This window comes from Haliotis asinina, chromosome 4, assembly GCF_037392515.1.
Source record: "Haliotis asinina isolate JCU_RB_2024 chromosome 4, JCU_Hal_asi_v2, whole genome shotgun sequence".
Classification (NCBI taxonomy): domain Eukaryota; kingdom Metazoa; phylum Mollusca; class Gastropoda; order Lepetellida; family Haliotidae; genus Haliotis; species Haliotis asinina.
In genome coordinates, this window is record NC_090283.1 from 61,286,999 (window position 1) to 61,304,181 (window position 17,183).

Here is a 17,183-nt window from a genome sequence, read left to right on the forward strand (position 1 = left end):
ATTTTGGCATTATTTCTGTCACCCTTCCGGCCGTTGAAAGCTCCAGTAAGGTAAATATTGACGTGGCTGTTTTCTTCAGAATAAAAAGTAGATGTTTGCAATTGAAAACAACACTTTACTAAAGATTTCAGAAAGGTTCTTTCAGCGTTAGAGAATATTTCTACATAGAATATTCAGCCTGTTTCTATGTGAAAATACACCAGCAAAAACCCTGTGCATGTACACTCACAAAACACGTGCATGTCAATTGGGTGAAATGATGTTCATGATATTAGTCACTGGACTATGTGGTCCACGCAGTCATTTATAGACCGTCGACATAAACCTGGAACATTGCTAAGAACGAAGTTAAACAAGTTATCCAAATAGTGAAGACCTGTGCCTATCCCTTGAGTTCAGATCTGGTGTATAACAGATAGGGCGGGGGTATGTGTCCATATTCTCTTACAGGAGTCATGAAAATAGGGCTTGTGTGATCAGCATGATTGTCGTGACGCAGGAAAATACCACGCCAATGTTGCGTTAGAGTTTATTTCTTCACAGAATGTTCGGTCTGTTTCTGTATGAACGTACAGCAAAACACGTTCTACAGACATTTTCTAGAATTTTACTTATTCTGTATGGTATCCCTATATCACTATATCATAGTGTTTGCAACACATCCTCTGTCAAAAGACTGCGTGGTGACAATCACCGCATCATCTGGTCTAGACGTACAAACAACAGCTGTAATACTGCTGAACCAAGACCATACACATGATATAGTCACACTTGAAGACTCGACTCTGCTTTTAGGAAATATTTCTCTGTTACTGTGTAAAAATTTTGCCTCTTCTATTGCCATTGGGTATTCATTTGCAACTATTTTTTATGCATGTAAATCAACATCCACAATCAATATGTCAATACCTTATAGCAGGCTATAATTATAATTGCAACAGGTGTACTTCATCAGGAACACGATGATGACTAGCATGATGATGCTGATGGTGGTGATGGTGGTGATGGTGGTGATGGTGGTGATAATTTTGTGTTCACCGTTACTTTTCCTGAAAGAATCGAAATTAGATGTGTTGTGTTGAGACAAGGTCAGATCGTCTCGACACGTGTGGTCAGCTGTGTCCATATTTAGTGGCCTCAGCTTTATTGATACGAATCCTTATACTTACAGCCGCTGATTGACAGACTCGGCAAGTATACAGGCGTCTAGTTACCTCGGAATGGATGATTTTAGTGTATTTGGCTCACGTCCACTAATTGCACTTCGAAGTACGACGTCTTCGTGTTCTTGAGATGACAGCATGTCTCATCTTGTAATAGTCTTCAATTGTAACCGTTCTGGTATCCTACATTGTGTGTCGTGACGCTGTCACATTAAAGCGCCATAATGAGAATGGATTGTTCTTTTGGCACAGACAGACACCTTATTGTAGAGTTTTGGACAATAAGCTGAATTGTTAAACAAGAGGACGAAACGGTTTTATTCCATATAATTTCCTTCAATGATGGAACGGTCTGACGAAAAACTATTTTGTCTGCCTGATTCACTGGGTGTACTTAGAGCTGTCTGAGAGACGGACGGACAAACACACACATGGGGAGACGAGAGTGGCGGACGGCTAGGTAGACAAATACAGAAGAATCCTTTGTCGGTTTAGATGTTGACAGACAATAGAGTCCACATTTCTATTAACGGACATGTATCACTTTGCTCAGTGTGATAGGTCGTAGAGAGTCATTTCTTCGCACACATTCCAATCTGTAACATCTCCCAGTATACGTGAATAGCAGTTGAACTACTAGACCATGTGGAATCAGTCTGTGAGGATTTGTGTCATTTTTGTCTTCAAACTTGTAAGAACGTCATAATGCTAGTTTTGATTATGTCAACGCGTGTCAGCTTACAATGTGGAAATCAATGACAATCAGGCAGTTTCAATATGTATTCAACTTCATTCAAAAACGACCATGTACAAAGGTGAAGGATCGTAACCGAGTAAACTACCTACTAGAATGGATGCTGACGAACCTTGAAACATAATGGCGGTAAACTGTCATATGGAGTCACAATAAGGGACTCAAATCTTCACATGGAATGACACATTTCAGACGACTGAGCCATAGTTGATAATGATTGTAAATGTAAATTTTGGCCATGACCATAAGTGCCTACGTGACGACAGACTCGAGTAATTAACCCCACAGCTGAAGGATGAAACAGATTTGGGGTATTTAGATCATTTAATGCCAAAACAGTACTTTCATAGTTTATCCGCGCTGTCACTTGCTAAACATAGCATTAAACTCATATACACATATTTACATAAACCCGATACAAATCACGATATGGATGAAATGCTGCCGATGTGACTTAAATCTCAACTTACTCACTCATTCATATATACATAGACATTCATACATTAGTATGGCAGAAAAAATATATTAATTGTTACTAACCATTTTTCTGTTTACCATCCTCTCTGTATCCAAGTACATAATGTTCCGTGACAGTGAGACACATACAGATGTGAGAACGGAAGATTTAAAAGTAGCCAACCCTATTCAAACGTAGCCAATCATTAAAACAACTAAGCGCAAACTTTGCTTGGTGGATGCTCTACCCTAAACTAAAGTGAATCTAAGGAAAAGAGCTTAATGAGATTAATTTACTTACACCTGCTCAAATGTCTTATGCTCCCTGGAAGGAGTGCAATGAATATGTATTAATTACTTTTTTCCCTGAAATATACAAATGACATTATAACATATGGTAATGTGAAAGATCCAAATGATAAAAACATCATCACTGTGCAGATACTTAAACTCCACCAGAAATATAATGCACCCACAGTGTAATATCTTAACGTGTGCAAAACATGGAGAACTGGTGTACAATACACTTTCGTTTTAAAATCATATTGAGTCATCCATGCTTCTGCACCTTTGGCTCAAGATTCCATGACCAAAGAAACACTTTCATAATGTCAATATTGATTTTTGATATTGACTTTCCCGAGGTTATTATATAAATACATAAGAACGAAAAAGTTATTTTCATCAATGAACCTAGTGTACCAGGCTACTAACCTCTTAGATGAGTAACGGCTGCAGAGAAAACAGAAACTCGACCAAACACATCTCGATTGCACACGATTCTTTCCCAAACGTTATGAAGAATATAGAAAATGATATGTGACATATTGTCATAATTTCCCAAAGCATGTGTTACATTGAGCAAGGTTAAGGACAAGAAGTAGATTGTCAGAAGGAATTATCGTATGCATGAGGTATTGCTTTGTCACTGTCATGTGGCCGCCTGGTTCTTTGTACGTGTAAAACATTGTTGTTTTTGTACAACATTGTATCTGTTGACATTTATTGGTGCGCGTCTTTCTGAGGATCTGCCAGCGTGCGTATGTGTGGGGATATCACTGGCCATAACATGACACAGTGTTACCATGGATACCAACATCAGACTCTGTATGATGACCCTGTGCTGATAAGAACTTGTCGATCACCAGGCAGGGTCACATCAAGTTTCACTTTTTAATGTCTTGTGGACTGACCCTGTTAAGAGTCGAACGAGTATAAAGAGTGTTGTTTTAAGCTACATTGTATCTGTTGAGATTCAGTAGAGGGAAGTGGTGCGCTTGTTAGTATATTTCGAATAGGAATCTGTGAGACTGGGTGTGCGTGCGTGTATCTTTTAATGTCTTGGGGACTGACAATGTTAGGGAACGAACCATCTATATACAGCCTTCCGGGAGGCGATCCATGCTCTGGACCATGGAGACATTCCTTACTCTGTACGTAAATCAGGAATGTTCTATTTAAGGGTTTACACTGAGTGTTGCTGTTACCGAATATTGATTACTGGTTATAGAAACACAGAATATCATTAATTCAATAAATTGTTTTGATTAAACACGCGTGAAAACCTGGCTTTGGTGCTCCTTTGAACAGCGTTTTAGTTTATCCGGGCATGTCAGCTTCACCTTGGAGAAAGGATTCAAATAATGCTTAACTCTGATGTTTTCCATTGTACTGGAACCCAGGACGGCGTAGGTGGGGCTGAAATATTTGATCAAGGCGATCCCGGATTAAGAACTGACTACAGATTTGTCACAATTAAGGGAAGCAGCAAATCAAATCTAGTTAAACAAATTAGAAAAAACGTTTTCTGGCACATTTAATGATTTACTTTTCTCAAAAGCATGAAAAGCGATGCGTAAATACCACCATGGGGCTTCAGAAAGGATTGTCTAGTCAATCATGAAGTTTGAAAAGTGTTGTTTTCCGTGCTTTAATAAAATGTATATGTATCTGAAACACGTGCTCGTCAATAAATGTAATACATGTTACCCACCACTCAGACACATCTGAGATAGGTTTGGACAGTTCTATGTAGTCAAGGGATATACGTGATAGCTGCCCTTTTCTCGCACAGCATGGAAGCGTTAATGGCCACTGTGGGAACTCGAGCCATTACATAGCTGTTGCTGTTTATGTAACATCTGGCAATATTCCAAGTGAAACATAACAGATTAAGAATTGATTGAGCGTGAACAGTATAGTGTTATCTGAAAAAAAATACTCAAGGGGTTTGATTACCACAACCTAATTGGAGTTAGATCATCCTGACCCAGCACGAGACTAAGTTCAGGTCACTGTGACTCAACTCAAAAGACACCCAGTGTAATCTTAAATATATCACATGCTGCATTTGACCACTTTTAATTAGGCATAGTGTTTTCTCGCTCTGGCTATGGGGGCTGTACCAATTTACAGAGGTGCACATCATTCTACTTCATCAAGAGGCTATCAACGCTTTCATGTTGGGGGAGAGAAAGGCAGCTATCACTGATATCACTTGATTCCAGTGAACTGTCTAAACCTGTGTCAGATGTGTCTGACAGTGGTGAGTAACACTTACTGGCGAACAGACAGACAGTTTCAGACACATTAACAGATTTTTTCAAAGGACGAAGAACAATACTTTCAGTTTTTCATGATCGAATAGACAATTCTTCTTAACGCCCCGTGGTGATATTTATGCATACCTTTTCATGCTTTTGAGAAGAGTAAATCATTAAATTTACCAGAAAAGTTTGTAATTTGTTTAACTAGATTTGATTTGCTGCGTCTCTTAATTGTGACACACCTGTAGTTAGTTCTTGATCAAATATTTCAGCCCCACCTCCGCCCTCTTGGGTTCCAGCAAAGTGGTAAACATGTGAGGTTTTCATTACTTCCATCCTTTCTCCAAGGTGAAGCTGACATACCCGTTCAAAGTAAAACACTGTTCAAAGGAGCATCAAAGCCAGTTTTCCACTCGTATTTGATCAAATCAATTTATTAATGAATATTAATGATTAATGATGTTAAGTGTAGTAATCAATATTCAGTAAAAGCAACACTCAGCGTAAACGAGAAAGAAACACTGTGTCAGATCGTAGCGCAGACCCAGCCGTCAAACCCAGCATTCGGTGTCAAATACGACAACATTTTGGGATTTGTTTCAGTTTTACCCCATCTTCAGTTTCTACCTCATATACTGATATCGGGTATGAACACTGATCACAACACAATTACACGAACTCACACTCTGTTGAACTGTTTCGCCTAGCTCCACTATTTGAACGGGAACTGATACCATTCCTAACCACAACTTGTTTCACACTTACATGTCAGGCATTGACTTCATTATCAGCATAACGGTGCCTCCATCCGTGAATTATAAGATTTCATGAAGACATACATGGATTGAAATCAATCAGAGTGGATTACCATTTTACGACCTATATTTCCAACGGGCTACAGTACTAGGATACATAGTTTTTAAGTCACAAATAAGCCATGGGTTTAAAGATGAAAACTGACAATTGTGACATTTGCGTCTTTGAAGAGGTGGTGTGAAATGGTTGTAGGAGTTTTGTAAGAGGAAATAGAATGAGCTGTATGGCACTTTTCCTTTGAAATACGAAGATGGAGCTAAATAGGAAAACTGTGATATACACTTTCAGATTTATAGCATCAGTGCGTGTGCGCCAAGGGACATAGTGGACAGACGATGACGGGATAAAGAAAGCCAAAGACTAAACGAGTAAAGTTGATGATATGCATCTGGTGAGTCTGAATTGATGTCTGCCATCTTCATCTCTGACTAAATCAATCGGAATTAAAGGGATGTTCAATAATTAATTAAATTAATTAAATTATTCCATATCAAGAAACTGCAATCTTGACTCATCATGCATTAGGAAACGTCTCTTTAGGATATTAGTCGGAAAAGGTGATTTAAGTTGTACAGATACAGATACAGATACAGATTTTCGGGTACAGATTTCCTCATGAAACACCAAGGCTAGTATGTATGGATGATTTCCACTCACGTCTCCAACACATGTATGGCTTCTGCTTCCATGCCTGTTTCGAGAAAATCAATATCATGTGTTTTCTTCGAACATGAAATCTTGAATCTAGCCAGAGATGCACAGGCAGAAAGAACACACCTCAGCTCAATGAATGTCTGTTGCACACCACTTCTCAGTGTGTTGCAACCGTGAGGATATTACATAGCGTATGTGTTGAAATGGAGACAGAGTCCGTTCAATATTGTTGTATTTGTTTTAGATTTTTATAATATCCAAGTTTGATCAGACTGCCGGTCTTAACGTAAACCTTTTACTCAAGGCGTCATCTCATCTTTCACGTTTTAAGGAACCAATTAAAATTTTATGGAGTCGAAATATCATGTAGACCAAAAGTAATAATTGTAATTGGAATGTGTTATTTGACTGCACAAAGTCTTTGTATTTTGGTTTGTCATATGATTCAGTGTGTTACATCGGAGGGGATGTTTTTCGATATCTGTTACATATTGTGTTGGTCTTGTGTTTGCTGTGTTTAACATGTGCATAACAACTGTACTGACACATGTTCGATAACACTACAGTGTCCCATGGATACCCAGTGATTATTACCTATGACGGATTATAACTTGTGACGGATTATAACCTGGTACAGATTAGAACCTGGGAGGGATTAGAACCTGGAATGGATTATAATCTGTGACAGATTATAACCTAGGACAGATTATAACCTGTGAGGGATTATAGCCTGTGGCTGATTAAAACATGTGACAGATCATAACCTAGAATGGATTATAACTCGGGACGGATTATAACCTGCGACTGATTAAAACCACCCAGATTGTATCACCTATTGCAGCACGGCTCCCTTGGGAGCTGCATTCGCCGCCTTACACGCGCATCCTGCACGTCATTGGATAGCGGGACCCTTGCGCGTCACGTAGAATTTTTCCGTTTCTTTTTTGGCAAATTTATAGCCCAGCAATTAAGGTTTCCGTGATTTTAGGCCTTCTGAATTTCTTCCACAGGAGTCTCGGTGGAAGACTTTTCTTCCACCCAGCCTCCGGTGGAAGTCGCTCGCGCCATTGTATTTTGGAAGCCTTTTACTTTGTGATATCTATGCATGTTATACATGGTTGGAAACCCGATCCAACGCTCTCTCCAAAAATGCAAACGTGATTCTAATGGTGCCCCTGGTAACCAGTCCAGATTGAATCTCCGACATGATGGTTTGTGTAATTTTGTTGAACTTCAATTCTTCTATATCACAGTAGTCATCATGCCACCATAGTCCGGTCATGATCTAATGGCAACCACTCTTACGATTCACCTTAGAAAATGCATTTCTATACTGCGTTTGAAAGCCAGTTAAAGCGTGTGTCAGACAGTGTATAAAACGCACACGTTGCGCATTTAGTGGTGGAGCTACATGGGTTTTCATGTGCGAAATGCAACAAATACCGCAGGTGATATAGATTGGCGGAATTTACATAAATCTGTTCACCGGCTATACCGGCGTCGTTAATATTTACAACTACAAAGCATTTGCAAGGGGATTCATGTGGGATTCTGGAAATGTGCAACATGCTGGTGTGCAACATTAGACATTCGCTCTACACAGGAATCAATATACGTGACAGAGCTAAAGTTGCAACGAACTGGAATAAAGCCATAGAAGCAACGCCTGTGGTCTTAATATATAAACTTTTACGGTGGTGGAAAGCCCTTGAAAGTGCGGTTCTGCCAAGGTGTAATGTGCATTCGAGTCGCGTCTGAGAGTCAAGCAATGCGCGCCATTATGTAAATGCATTTGCGCCAATGGCGGGTAAAGTAGTCGGGGATCCGGCGCTCGTCTCCCGTCAGTGTTACGGCAGCTATAATTTCACGATCCACCATCCAAAATTTAATGTTTAACATGCATCTGAAAGCCCTTGAAAGTGCGGTTGTGCCAAGGTGTGACGTATATTCGTGTCACCTCAGACAGTCAAGCCATGCGCGTCATTATGCAACTGCTGATGGCGGTTAAAGTCGGGGGTCCGGCGCACGTCTCCCGTCAGTGTTACGGCACCTATAATTTCACGATCAATCATCCAACATTTAATGTTTCAAACGCACCTGAAAGCCCTTGAAAGTGCGTCTATGCCAGGTTATAATATGCATTCAAGGAACGTCTTTTAATCAAGGAATGCGCGGCATTATGTAACTGTACTTGTGCGTGTGGCTGGTAGAATTGGGGATCTGGCGCGCATCTTTCCTCAGCTGTTACTTCAGCATCAGAAACCAATGGTGTAAAAGGGGTCGGTAATACCTTGACAATGTGGATGTGCCAAGGTATACTGTGCATTCGAATAAACGTTCCCTTATGTAACGACGCGCATCAAACAGACAAGATGGCGCCATGCTCTGACAACTGTAACTTATCACAAAGGCCGCCTCTGTCTGGCCACTTAGTTACTGAGTTGCGTTCGCAACTCCTTATCATCATTATTTTCATAACTTCTTTCAGATCTGTCCGCATGGACTGATTGTATATACTACGAGTACACGTTCTTCTCTACCTTCCTGTAAACTTAATTACTACGTGATTAGCTGCATATCACTCGTCTGTGTTCACATCTTCGTACCCTGGAGATGCTATTTATCAGCAATTGTAATTTCGTCACCTGCCTTGCTCTCTTATGGTTATAATCACTCAGCTTGGGTCACTTCCTTTTGACATGCCGCTACTTTGTGATTTTAAACCTCGTCGCCCCACTGACTTCAACTTTGCGTATAAAATTCCTTTGGCATGTGCAATTCACACCTTTTGGCATGCTCTTGCCCCTCCAAATGGACATCACGCATGGAATGGAGATGGACAATTTCCAGTTTCCTCCTCCCCCGTAGAAACATCCGGCTTGGCCACGTGAACTTCATCTAAACCATCCCATTGGTTGTCTGACCGCGACATGGTAATATAAGGGAATGCATGTCACTGCAATTTCATCATCACAGACCAAGTGTCTTAGTGGATCACTACCAGTCAGCGCTGGCAATCACCATTGGCAAGTGAACTTTACTTTTATTTCTTCTCGTTTGTTCTTAATTTCTGCATTTTTCAGTCATTTACGTTGCTCACTTTATCAAACTGATACTCAACATTACTAGGTTTATTCCCTAAATAGACATATCGTATAAGCAGTTTATTTCTTAATTTGTTCAAGACTGTGACATCCAGACCAATCATTCCCAGAAAGTAAGTGTCCCAGCACTATCATCAAGTATGCCTTCCACAAACATTTCGGTCGTTTGTCAAAAGTGTAAAACATATTACAAAGGCATCGCGCATTTAAAGCAATGTTATCCTGGTAGCTCTACTCCTGGTCTACACGCCATACACGCCCAAAATCGCCGCCGTAGCGAGTCCTATACTGCTACACAGCTGGTGTCAATGTCGGCTCTACTGGCATTTTGTGGCACATACAGTGTCAACAAAAATCAAATCCCTGATTACATCAGGGTACTTAAACACTTTGGCCACACAATTCAAGGAGAGGACGCATCTGCAGCCTCTCCTTCAACTAGTAATCCAATGCCGAGTACCAGTGCTGGTTTAACTGGGTCTACCAGAAGTGGTACTCGGTATAATTACAAACAAAACACAGTCAGGGCTAATCTTACAAACACTGGCTTATACGATAGGTTCCCTGAAAGTGAGCCGACACTTTCAGGGTTTTATCAATATTTAACCAATATTCTTAAAAAAGCAGGGCGTAATGCTGGTGACACGTGTCGCCGCGTTTCTAAGTTTTTCTATTATATCCAAAAACATGTTTTCCCAAATAGTAATATGGCTTGTATCAACTTTGATATATTTGAGCATGTAGATGAAATTCATTATTTTAACACGGTCCTTTCACAAAATGGGGTATCTGCAGGTGGCATTAAAAATTACATGTCAGCTGTCAAATCCTTTCTCAGCTACTGCCAAACGTACGTTCAAATGTCCCCAAGGGTTTTCGATAATTTGCGTAGGTTTACAAGTGCTACGCATTGTTCATATACAGGTGTCTCTAGCCAGTATAAACGCGAAGAGGTCCGTAAATCTGTTACAGAATTCAGAGATGAAACCAAACAACCGCCGCCCATTTCCGTTGTTCAAAAGGGGTACACCGATCCTGCAACCAGACAAGAGGTGAGGGACATCCTGGACCGGGCCAAGGCAGATCAACTTCCATCTGAGGACGATCAGCGCCTGGTGATGCGGTACTTGTCTTGTGGGATAATTCAACTTGGACATGCCCAAAGACCTTCAGTGCCGTCGTGTATGAAGTTGGCAGATTTCAATAAGGCACGGTGTGTTGCCGGGAGGTACCAACTTTCTTTCATGGACCACAAGACGTCCATGAGCTTCCTGGTCACCCTAAGCTTGTCCAAAGAGGATTACGACATGTTCAGGGATTACCGTCAATATGTACGTGGTGACATGCCTGAAGATGCTCTACCGGACAAATCGCCTTTCTTCAGGAGAGTGGACGGCACTGAAGTGGGGAATATGTGTCTCGAGTTGGCCCGCTATCAGAGGACAAGAGGTTTCCTTAAACCCAACTTCGAAAACGAACGGAGGACATTTACGGCCACGGATGTTCGGAAAGCTTTGGAGACTGAAGTGGCAAGGCAGCATCCCGATGATGCTGCAAAACGTAAGATGGCCAGTGACTATCTTGCACATGGCCAAAAGACTGTCAGTAGGTACTACGCTAAGAAGACTCCCTTACAGGCTGCTAGTGAGTGTGCTTTTGTGCAAGATGTTATCCAACAAGCAGCGGGTACATCAAACGCTGAGGAATCTGCATCGGCGTCAGTTCCAACAGATTCCTCCAGCCAGCTCCAGCCCCAGACCCACCCCCTTGAAGGTAGGGGGAAGGGAAAAGGGAAAAGCAAAGGAAAAGGCAAGCTCATAAAGCCCAAAAGGTGAGAAACAAGTAGATGAAAGTGAAAGTAGACCGGAAAGTTGATAAAGCCAAACCCGTAGGATAGAAGTAGTAGGTTATAGCCTGTAATTCCATAACCTTATGTCAGTTTCGACCCATTAGGTTTATACAGCAGTAGTAAAGGGGTTCGCTGTTCGAACTTGCTGTTGTGGGAATGGTGCAGGAAAAGCTACATGACACTAGACCAGAGAGTAGATCAAACCAAAACCGTAGGATAGAAGTAGTAGGTTATAGCCTGTAATTCCATAACCTAATGTCAGTTTCGACCCATTAGGTTTATACAGCAGTAGTAAAGGGGTTCGCTGTTCGAACTTGCTGTTGTGGGAATGGTGCAGGAGAAGAAAAATGGCACTCTTAAATGAGCAACCTCCACGTGGTGAGTGCTGGTTAACACAAATAGCTCATAATGTATTTGGTTCAGTTATACAATTCTTTATGTATCTAATGTGTTATGTCTTTTTCAGATATATTTTTCTATATCCATTCTGCGCTACATAAGTCAAATTTCAAATGCAATGCAATGTTTCGTTCATGTGGTTTCGCAAAAGTCTATTTCATGATATATTTGGTTCAAACATACAATTCTTTATATATCTAACATAGTATATCTTTTTCAGCTATATTTTCTTTCTACCAAAGATGCTAGGCATGTCCGTAGGTAATGCCGCTTGTCCGTTCCGTCGCAACGGCGCCGGTAGCGGAAGTAGACTTTCGTTCTAATTTCGTTATCCCTCACTGGATTTCTAATATCTATGATTCATTTGAAAGGTCTCTTCATGGGGTTTCTGGCAATGCATAACATGCAAGTCTGCAATGCTGTGCACAGCTGCAACCGTCTGCATATAGTGCCGCTTTTCTATCCGGCTTGACTTCCGCCGCCGACTCATGTCGACCCCACCAATAACCCCTTATAATATCTCTCTCCTTTCGAAGATCGCTATCATCTACAGTGCATGTGAAAGCCCATGCAAATGGGCTTCAAGACGATGTAAGACAAGCCCATGTGCACTGGCATGGCAAGCTACATACGTCTGCGTGTCATGCCGCGTGTCCCGTGCGTCGCCAACACCATCAGTGCGTTATTTCTTGGTTAATCATGTGTACATGTCTGATGCGACTTTCAGTATCTTATATTCATTAGAAAGAGCATTTCAATTCGCTTCTGGTGGTGTATGGCATGTGCATGTGCGACGTTGAGCAAAGATGCTAGGCATGTCCGTAGGTAATGCCGCTTGTCCGTTCCGTCGCAACGGCGCCGGTAGCGGAAGTAGACTTTCGTTCTAATTTCGTTATCCCTCATTGGATTTCTAATATCTATGATTCATTTGAAAGGTCTCTTCATGGGGTTTCTGGCGATGCATAACATGCACGTCTGCAATGCTGTGCACAGCTGCAACCGTCTGCATATAGTGCCGCTTTTCTATCCGGCTTGACTTCCGCCGCCGACTCATGTCGACCCCACCAATAACCCCTTATAATATCTCTCTCCTTTCGAAGATCGCTATCATCTACAGTGCATGTGAAAGCCCATGCAAATGGGCTTCAAGACGATGTAAGACAAGCCCATGTGCACTGGCATGGCAAGCTACATACGTCTGCGTGTCATGCCGCGTGTCCCGTGCGTCGCCAACACCATCAGTGCGTTATTTCTTGGTTAATCATGTGTACATGTCTGATGCGACTTTCAGTATCTTATATTCATTAGAAAGAGCATTTCAATTCGCTTCTGGTGGTGTATGGCATGTGCATGTGCGACGTTGAGCAAAGATGCTAGGCATGTCCGTAGGTAATGCCGCTTGTCCGTTCCGTCGCAACGGCGCCGGTAGCGGAAGTAGACTTTCGTTCTAATTTCGTTATCCCTCACTGGATTTCTAATATCTATGATTCATTTGAAAGGTCTCTTCATGGGGTTTCTGGCGATGCATAACATGCAAGTCTGCAATGCTGTGCACAGCTGCAACCGTCTGCATATAGTGCCGCTTTTCTATCCGGCTTGACTTCCGCCGCCGACTCATGTCGACCCCACCAATAACCCCTTATAATATCTCTCTCCTTTCGAAGATCGCTATCATCTACAGTGCATGTGAAAGCCCATGCAAATGGGCTTCAAGACGATGTAAGACAAGCCCATGTGCACTGGCATGGCAAGCTACATACGTCTGCGTGTCATGCCGCGTGTCCCGTGCGTCGCCAACACCATCAGTGCGTTATTTCTTGGTTAATCATGTGTACATGTCTGATGCGACTTTCAGTATCTTATATTCATTAGAAAGAGCATTTCAATTCGCTTCTGGTGGTGTATGGCATGTGCATGTGCGACGTTGAGCAAAGATGCTAGGCATGTCCGTAGGTAATGCCGCTTGTCCGTTCCGTCGCAACGGCGCCGGTAGCGGAAGTAGACTTTCGTTCTAATTTCGTTATCCCTCACTGGATTTCTAATATCTATGATTCATTTGAAAGGTCTCTTCATGGGGTTTCTGGCGATGCATAACATGCAAGTCTGCAATGCTGTGCACAGCTGCAACCGTCTGCATATAGTGCCGCTTTTCTATCCGGCTTGACTTCCGCCGCCGACTCATGTCGACCCCACCAATAACCCCTTATAATATCTCTCTCCTTTCGAAGATCGCTATCATCTACAGTGCATGTGAAAGCCCATGCAAATGGGCTTCAAGACGATGTAAGACAAGCCCATGTGCACTGGCATGGCAAGCTACATACGTCTGCGTGTCATGCCGCGTGTCCCGTGCGTCGCCAACACCATCAGTGCGTTATTTCTTGGTTAATCATGTGTACATGTCTGATGCGACTTTCAGTATCTTATATTCATTAGAAAGAGCATTTCAATTCGCTTCTGGTGGTGTATGGCATGTGCATGTGCGACGTTGAGCAAAGATGCTAGGCATGTCCGTAGGTAATGCCGCTTGTCCGTTCCGTCGCAACGGCGCCGGTAGCGGAAGTAGACTTTCGTTCTAATTTCGTTATCCCTCACTGGATTTCTAATATCTATGATTCATTTGAAAGGTCTCTTCATGGGGTTTCTGGCGATGCATAACATGCAAGTCTGCAATGCTGTGCACAGCTGCAACCGTCTGCATATAGTGCCGCTTTTCTATCCGGCTTGACTTCCGCCGCCGACTCATGTCGACCCCACCAATAACCCCTTATAATATCTCTCTCCTTTCGAAGATCGCTATCATCTACAGTGCATGTGAAAGCCCATGCAAATGGGCTTCAAGACGATGTAAGACAAGCCCATGTGCACTGGCATGGCAAGCTACATACGTCTGCGTGTCATGCCGCGTGTCCCGTGCGTCGCCAACACCATCAGTGCGTTATTTCTTGGTTAATCATGTGTACATGTCTGATGCGACTTTCAGTATCTTATATTCATTAGAAAGAGCATTTCAATTCGCTTCTGGTGGTGTATGGCATGTGCATGTGCGACGTTGAGCAAAGATGCTAGGCATGTCCGTAGGTAATGCCGCTTGTCCGTTCCGTCGCAACGGCGCCGGTAGCGGAAGTAGACTTTCGTTCTAATTTCGTTATCCCTCATTGGATTTCTAATATCTATGATTCATTTGAAAGGTCTCTTCATGGGGTTTCTGGCGATGCATAACATGCAAGTCTGCAATGCTGTGCACAGCTGCAACCGTCTGCATATAGTGCCGCTTTTCTATCCGGCTTGACTTCCGCCGCCGACTCATGTCGACCCCACCAATAACCCCTTATAATATCTCTCTCCTTTCGAAGATCGCTATCATCTACAGTGCATGTGAAAGCCCATGCAAATGGGCTTCAAGACGATGTAAGACAAGCCCATGTGCACTGGCATGGCAAGCTACATACGTCTGCGTGTCATGCCGCGTGTCCCGTGCGTCGCCAACACCATCAGTGCGTTATTTCTTGGTTAATCATGTGTACATGTCTGATGCGACTTTCAGTATCTTATATTCATTAGAAAGAGCATTTCAATTCGCTTCTGGTGGTGTATGGCATGTGCATGTGCGACGTTGAGCAAAGATGCTAGGCATGTCCGTAGGTAATGCCGCTTGTCCGTTCCGTCGCAACGGCGCCGGTAGCGGAAGTAGACTTTCGTTCTAATTTCGTTATCCCTCACTGGATTTCTAATATCTATGATTCATTTGAAAGGTCTCTTCATGGGGTTTCTGGCGATGCATAACATGCAAGTCTGCAATGCTGTGCACAGCTGCAACCGTCTGCATATAGTGCCGCTTTTCTATCCGGCTTGACTTCCGCCGCCGACTCATGTCGACCCCACCAATAACCCCTTATAATATCTCTCTCCTTTCGAAGATCGCTATCATCTACAGTGCATGTGAAAGCCCATGCAAATGGGCTTCAAGACGATGTAAGACAAGCCCATGTGCACTGGCATGGCAAGCTACATACGTCTGCGTGTCATGCCGCGTGTCCCGTGCGTCGCCAACACCATCAGTGCGTTATTTCTTGGTTAATCATGTGTACATGTCTGATGCGACTTTCAGTATCTTATATTCATTAGAAAGAGCATTTCAATTCGCTTCTGGTGGTGTATGGCATGTGCATGTGCGACGTTGAGCAAAGATGCTAGGCATGTCCGTAGGTAATGCCGCTTGTCCGTTCCGTCGCAACGGCGCCGGTAGCGGAAGTAGACTTTCGTTCTAATTTCGTTATCCCTCATTGGATTTCTAATATCTATGATTCATTTGAAAGGTCTCTTCATGGGGTTTCTGGCGATGCATAACATGCACGTCTGCAATGCTGTGCACAGCTGCAACCGTCTGCATATAGTGCCGCTTTTCTATCCGGCTTGACTTCCGCCGCCGACTCATGTCGACCCCACCAATAACCCCTTATAATATCTCTCTCCTTTCGAAGATCCCTAACATCTACAGTGCATGTGAAAGCCCATGCAAATGGGCTTCAAGACGATGTAAGACAAGCCCATGTGCACTGGCATGGCAAGCTACATACGTCTGCGTGTCATGCCGCGTGTCCCGTGCGTCGCCAACACCATCAGTGCGTTATTTCTTGGTTAATCATGTGTACATGTCTGATGCGACTTTCAGTATCTTATATTCATTAGAAAGAGCATTTCAATTCGCTTCTGGTGGTGTATGGCATGTGCATGTGCGACGTTGAGCAAAGATGCTAGGCATGTCCGTAGGTAATGCCGCTTGTCCGTTCCGTCGCAACGGCGCCGGTAGCGGAAGTAGACTTTCGTTCTAATTTCGTTATCCCTCACTGGATTTCTAATATCTATGATTCATTTGAAAGGTCTCTTCATGGGGTTTCTGGCGATGCATAACATGCAAGTCTGCAATGCTGTGCACAGCTGCAACCGTCTGCATATAGTGCCGCTTTTCTATCCGGCTTGACTTCCGCCGCCGACTCATGTCGACCCCACCAATAACCCCTTATAATATCTCTCTCCTTTCGAAGATCGCTATCATCTACAGTGCATGTGAAAGCCCATGCAAATGGGCTTCAAGACGATGTAAGACAAGCCCATGTGCACTGGCATGGCAAGCTACATACGTCTGCGTGTCATGCCGCGTGTCCCGTGCGTCGCCAACACCATCAGTGCGTTATTTCTTGGTTAATCATGTGTACATGTCTGATGCGACTTTCAGTATCTTATATTCATTAGAAAGAGCATTTCAATTCGCTTCTGGTGGTGTATGGCATGTGCATGTGCGACGTTGAGCAAAGATGCTAGGCATGTCCGTAGGTAATGCCGCTTGTCCGTTCCGTCGCAACGGCGCCGGTAGCGGAAGTAGACTTTCGTTCTAATTTCGTTATCCCTCATTGGATTTCTAATATCTATGATTCATTT